At 31.3% G+C, this 6,406-nt stretch overlaps 1 non-coding gene across 1 annotated transcript; it reads left to right on the top strand.

Annotated features, from left to right (window-relative positions):
* Positions 1–4,268: 4,268 nt before the first annotated feature.
* On the top strand, positions 4,269–4,348 carry TRNAL-UAG (transfer RNA leucine (anticodon UAG)). The gene has a single exon. It is a non-coding gene; the product is annotated as a tRNA-Leu (tRNA).
* Positions 4,349–6,406: the final 2,058 nt, after the last annotated feature.

The raw sequence follows: 6,406 nt of genomic DNA, 5'->3' as shown, positions 1-6,406 counted from the left end.
TCAATGCATGGTGTTCTTCGACTGATCGTTACTCTCGATGGTGAGGATGTTATTGATTGTGAACCCATATTAGGGTATTTACACAGAGGAATGGAAAAAATCGCGGAAAACCGAACTATTATACAATACTTACCTTATGTAACAAGGATATAGAGAGATTGTAGAAAGGGGATAGGATAGTTATTTTTGCAAGAGACTTGTTGTAAATTCCTTAACTTAAGAAAGAAAAAAGAATAAAAACACAGATACATAACATAAAAAAAAGAATAAATAAGACGAGATTCGACCTCCCCCTACATATTTAATTTCCTCTCCTATACAAAAACTAGCAAGACCCACTCCATTGGTAATTCCATCAATAACACCCTTATCAAAAAACTCCGTGAGTTCGGTTAACCCTCTTATACCGAGGGTAAAGACCCTAGTATAGAAAATATCTATATAACCACGATTATATGACCAACTGTATATATTTTTTTTTACTTGATCTAAAAATTCTTTTTTAGGATTTCCTTTGTAAAAAGAGTTTATTAAATCCAAATTCTGAAAAAAAGAATAAGCGGATCCATAGAAGATATATGCTATGAATAAACCAAAGATAGCTAGACTTACAGAAGAAATTGCATTAGTAATAAATTCATATGAATTTACAAAAGAATTAGAACTTTCCTGGGTAAAGTTTATTGAGGGAGTTAACCACTTTGATAATATGGTTAACTCTGCTATTCCATTACCAATTCCTCCATTATCAAAAGAGATTCCTATGAATCCAATGAACAAAGTGAAAAGTAGTAATATAAGAAGAGGAAATAACATAGTATTTCCCGTTTCATGCGGATAGGCAAAAGTTTTTTTAGCCCCAAAAGACGTAGTAAAGGATCCTATCCTATTTCTTGTATTACCTTGAATTTTTGGTATATTTTGTGAAAAAAAAGAAACTCCACTCTTCGTTGTTGATAAAACGAAATCCCTATTCACTCCTTTGGGTATCCTTTTTCCCCATAAGGATATTGAATACAAGGAACTCTCTTTAGTGCTACTGTAATTTTGAAAATGAACACGCAAATACCCATCAAATGTAAGTAAATATATCCGAAACATATAAAAGGCAGTTAATCCTGCAGTAAAGGAGGCTATTATTCCAAAAAAGGGCGAATACAACCAACTATTACTAAGGATTTCATCTTTGGACCAGAAGCAAGCAAGAGGTGGAATACCACAAAGAGAAAGTGTACCCCATAAAAAAGTAGTTCTTGTGATTGGAATGTATTTTCTTAAACCGCCCATAAGAACCATATTTTGACTTTTATCTGGTGAATATCCAACAAGAGGTTCCATTGAATGAATAACGGATCCGGATCCCAAGAACAATAAAGCTTTTGAATAAGCATGAGTGATCAAATGGAATAAAGCAGCTTGATAAGAACCTATACCTAGAGCTAACATCATATAACCCAATTGAGACATTGTAGAATAGGCTAAGCTTCTTTTAATATCTCTCTGAGCAAGAGCTAAAGTAGCTCCTAAGAATAGTGTTATTGTACCTACTAAAGAAATAAAACTCATTATCAAAGGTAAAGATATGAAAAGAGGAAGAAGTCGAGCTAGAAGAAAAATTCCCGCAGCAACCATAGTTGCTGCGTGTATAAGAGCCGAAATAGGAGTGGGCCCTTCCATAGCATCGGGTAACCATACGTGAAGAGGGAATTGTGCGGATTTCGCAACTGCACCAAGGAATAATAAAAAAGCACACAAAGTAGTAAGTAAAGAGTTAATTCCATTATTAGGAATCCAGTTATTAGCTATTTTGAACAAATCCCTAAACTCTAAACTACCTGTTATCCAAAAAAAACCTAAAATTCCTAATAATAGACCAAAATCCCCTACACGATTAGTTACAAAAGCTTTTTGACAAGCACTCGCTGCGATTGGTCGTGTAAACCAAAAGCCTATCAATAAATAAGAACACATTCCCACGAGTTCCCAAAAAAAATAAATTTGTATCAAATTGGAGCTAGTAACCAATCCCAACATGGAAGTATTGAAAAAACTTATATAAACAAAAAATCTCAAATATCCTTCATCGTGAGACATATAACCATCACTATAAATAAGAACCAGGATTCCTACAGTAGTAATTAGTATTAACATAATAGAAGTAAGTGGGTCAATCAAGTATCCAAATTCTAAAGAAAAATCATTATTGACGGTCCAAGACCATAGATATTGATAGATCGAACTTCCATTTATTTGTTGAATAGACAGTTGAACTGAGAATACCATAGCTATACTTAAGAGTAAAACACTAGGAAAAGCCCATATGCGACGAAGATTTTTTGTTGCTGTCGGAATAAGAATAAGGCCAAATCCCATTGACATAATAACTGGAAGTGGGAGAAGAGGGATTACCCATGCATATTGATATGTATGTTCCATAAGAAAAGAAATTGCAATTTTTACTTCAATTTTTACTTCAATTTTTCTATAAAATTGTTTCCGATTCACCAAACCAATTCTTATCTCTTTCTGAAAGAATAAATAAAAAGAATAAGAAAAAATACTGAAATTCTTAATTTTTCCAAAATTTATCTCATTGAAATAATTAAAAATTAAGAATGGGTTTAGTTGGTTAAATTAAAAAAGTTAATAAAATAACTAGGTAACGAAGTTATTTTATTAACTAAATAAAGATATTTATAAAAATAAAAAAAAAAAAGTGGAATCATTTTACTTTCTATTCATAATTCATTTTTATATTTCTTTAAAACAAAGATGAAACAGCTCTCTTGTTCCATAATTAACTGATTGAGTGAATTCCAATGAAAACCTATGTTTATAAGAAATTATCGAATAGTCCTTACTTCATATAGAACTAAAATTCTAATGACTATAAATTACCTAAGTTTTAGAATGTCTTGTTTAAGAGACTCAGTATTTTTTGTTTTGATTGGAATTCCTTTCCTTTATGGAATACCATTCTGAACTTAATTAACTATTTTCATTTTCCCTTCTTTTTATCCCCCCGTCTTATCTTATATGGGGGATAGGCTTCCATACCATATATCTATATATGGAGTATACTTGATATATAAATAGATATAAATAGATTTAAATGAGAAACCCTTCTATATATTCTATATTATTAAAAAAAAAGTATAAAATATATAAAGAAAAAATGTTAAAAAATTCTTGTTGTCTTATCCGCATTAGACAAAATGAAGTAAAAAATAATTCAAAATTTAAGTATCTTTCAGTATCTAAGTATAAATACTAATAAAAAGAAGAAAGAAGGATTGATTTGCAGCAATAGATGTCTTTCACATACAACTAGAAAAAAGTAATTTCCTTTTTGAATGGCAGTTCCAAAAAAACGTACTTCAATGTCAAAAAAGCGTATTCGTAAAAATATTTGGAAGAAAAAGACTTATTTTTCCATAGTACAATCTTATTCTTTAGTAAAATCAAGATCATTTTCGAGCGGTAATGAGCATCCAAAACCAAAGGGTTTTTCTGGGCAACAAACAAATAATAAGATTTTGGAATAATATGAATTGACTTATCAAAAAAGAATTCCAATTATTTAATAATTTGGATTCTTCTTTGAATGTACTTTTATGTGTCGAATTACTCGGTACAATATTCTTAGAACAAAAAACCCCTCTTATCTTATATATACAAGAAAAAAAAAGTTTTGTTTGGTATACTGTGTGCTAAGTATTCTTTTCCTATCAATGAACTTTTCATAATTTTCCTAATAGAATCCTCATATTCTATTAGGAAAATTATGAAAAGTGGAGTATTCTTACAATAGGACTTACAACTTCCACCTATCTTCTCCAAAATCATAAGGTTAGTAAATCTTATTAATAAGAGCATAAAGACTTTCATTCTAGAAATTTTTAAAAAATCCAAAAAGCCTTTTCTATTTATCCATTTTATTTTAATTTCATCATTAAATAGAAACCCTTTTGGATTTTTTTCATTGTATTGAAAGAATTTTCAAAATGTAAAGGGGAAATTAATTAGAAAAAATTAGTTCTATAATTGCAAGTTAGAAAAAAGAAGTTCCAACTCTTTCAAGCAGTGTTTGTGTTTCTATTGGGCAAAGCAAGAGTTTATTGTAAAAAAAAAAAATGGAAACGATACTACCAAACGAAGTCTATTTTAATGAAAACTCTAATGTTCCTAAATTTTATGGACTTTCCCAATATCGACGATTCCCAAGATAATAGCTATTATTCTTTTAAGTTACCTATTATTTGAAGTTAGCCGCCATGGTGAAATTGGTAGACACGCTGCTCTTAGGAAGCAGTGCTCAAGCATCTCGGTTCGAATCCGAGTGGCGGCATTCTTGAAAAAGAATACAATAGATTAGAAATCAATTCGAAATTTACAATTTTGTAATGGGACCTTCCCCTTATGCTATTTGCAACTTTAGAACATATACTAACTCATATCTCTTTCTCAACGATTTCAATTGTGATTACGATTCATTTTATAACCTTATTAGTTCGTGAACTTGGAGGATTACGCGATTCGTCAGAAAAAGGAATGATAGTTACTTTTTTCTCTATAACAGGATTCTTAGTTTCTCGTTGGGCTTCCTCGGGACATTTTCCATTAAGTAATTTATATGAGTCATTGATCTTCCTTTCATGGGCCCTGTATATTCTTCATACCATTCCTAAAATACAGAACTCTAAAAATGATTTAAGCACAATAACTACGCCAAGTACTATTTTAACGCAAGGCTTTGCCACATCGGGTCTTTTAACTGAAATGCATCAATCCACGATACTAGTACCTGCTCTACAATCTCAGTGGTTAATGATGCATGTCAGTATGATGTTATTAAGCTATGCAACTCTTTTGTGCGGATCCTTATTATCTGCCGCTATTCTAATCATTAGATTTCGAAATAATTTCCATTTCTTTTCTAAAAAGAAAAAAAATGTTTTAAATAAAACATTTTTCTTTAGTGATATTAAATATTTTTATGCAAAAAGAAGTGCTTTAAAAAGAACCTCTGTCCCTTCATTTCCAAATTATTACAAATATCAATTAACGGAGCGTTTGGATTCTTGGAGTTATCGTGTCATTAGCCTAGGATTTACCCTTTTAACCGTAGGTATTCTTTGTGGAGCAGTATGGGCTAATGAGGCCTGGGGATCCTATTGGAATTGGGATCCTAAGGAAACTTGGGCATTTATTACTTGGACCATATTCGCAATTTATTTACATAGTAGAACAAATCCAAATTGGAAGGGTACGAATTCTGCACTTATAGCTTTGATAGGATTTCTTATAATTTGGATTTGTTATTTTGGTATAAATCTATTAGGAATAGGCTTACATAGTTATGGTTCGTTTACATTAACACCTAAATGATTACATAAAATAAAACCTTCATGAAATGAAGGTTTTTACTTTTATGTTTTATTTGAGAACCCCTTGAACGCCTTATCAAAGGGTTCTCAAAAATTCGAGATAGATCTAATTATACTTTTTTACTTATTTCTGCATTATATACTTTTTTACTTATTTCTGCATTAATAGAGCAGACGAGTAAAAAAAAGCAAACCTATTTAGGATAATAATTGGATAAGAGAGCCTCTACCCTGTCAACGGATAGGGAGAGAACAAAATCTGGATAAATACCAATTCCTATTACTGGTAAAAAGATACAGATTAAAATAAAGAGTTCTCGTGGTCCAGAATCCACAAAATTTGCGTTTGGAACATTAAATAGCTTGTATCCATAGAACATCTGGCGTAACATAGATAATAAATAAATAGGAGTTAATATCATTCCAATTGCCATTACAAAAGTAATTAGTGTTTTTGGCATTAACAGAAATTTTGGACTAGTAATTAGTCCAAAAAATACTACTAATTCTGCGACAAAACCACTCATTCCTGGTAAGGCAAGAGAAGCCATTGAAAAGCTACTAAACATGGTAAAAATTTTAGGCATTGGGATAGATATTCCCCCCAGTTCTTCGAGATAAACAAGACGCATTCTATCAGAAGCGGTTCCTGCCAAGAAAAAAAGTGTAGCACCAATAAATCCATGGGATAATATTTGTAAAATAGCTCCATTGAGTCCAATGTTGGTTATGGAACCAATTCCTATAATTATGAAACCCATGTGAGATACAGAGGAATAAGCTATTCTTTTTTTGAAATTTCGTTGACCAAGAGAAGTTGAAGCTGCATAGATTATTTGGATCGCTCCTATTATTACTAACCAGGGCGAAAATAGATAATGAGCATGAGGTAACAATTCCATGTTGATCCGAATCAATCCATATGCTCCCATCTTTAATAATATTCCCGCTAAAAGCATACATGTACTATAATGTGCTTCCCCATGGGTATCTGGTAACCACGTATGTAGGGGTATAAT

Source organism: Triticum urartu, unplaced genomic scaffold, assembly GCF_056163025.1.
Source record: "Triticum urartu cultivar PI428250 unplaced genomic scaffold, HENAU_Tu73 scaffold1227, whole genome shotgun sequence".
NCBI lineage: Eukaryota > Viridiplantae > Streptophyta > Magnoliopsida > Poales > Poaceae > Triticum > Triticum urartu.
Note: the sequence above shows the minus strand (reverse complement) of the source record. Positions and strands in the feature narration are given on the sequence as shown.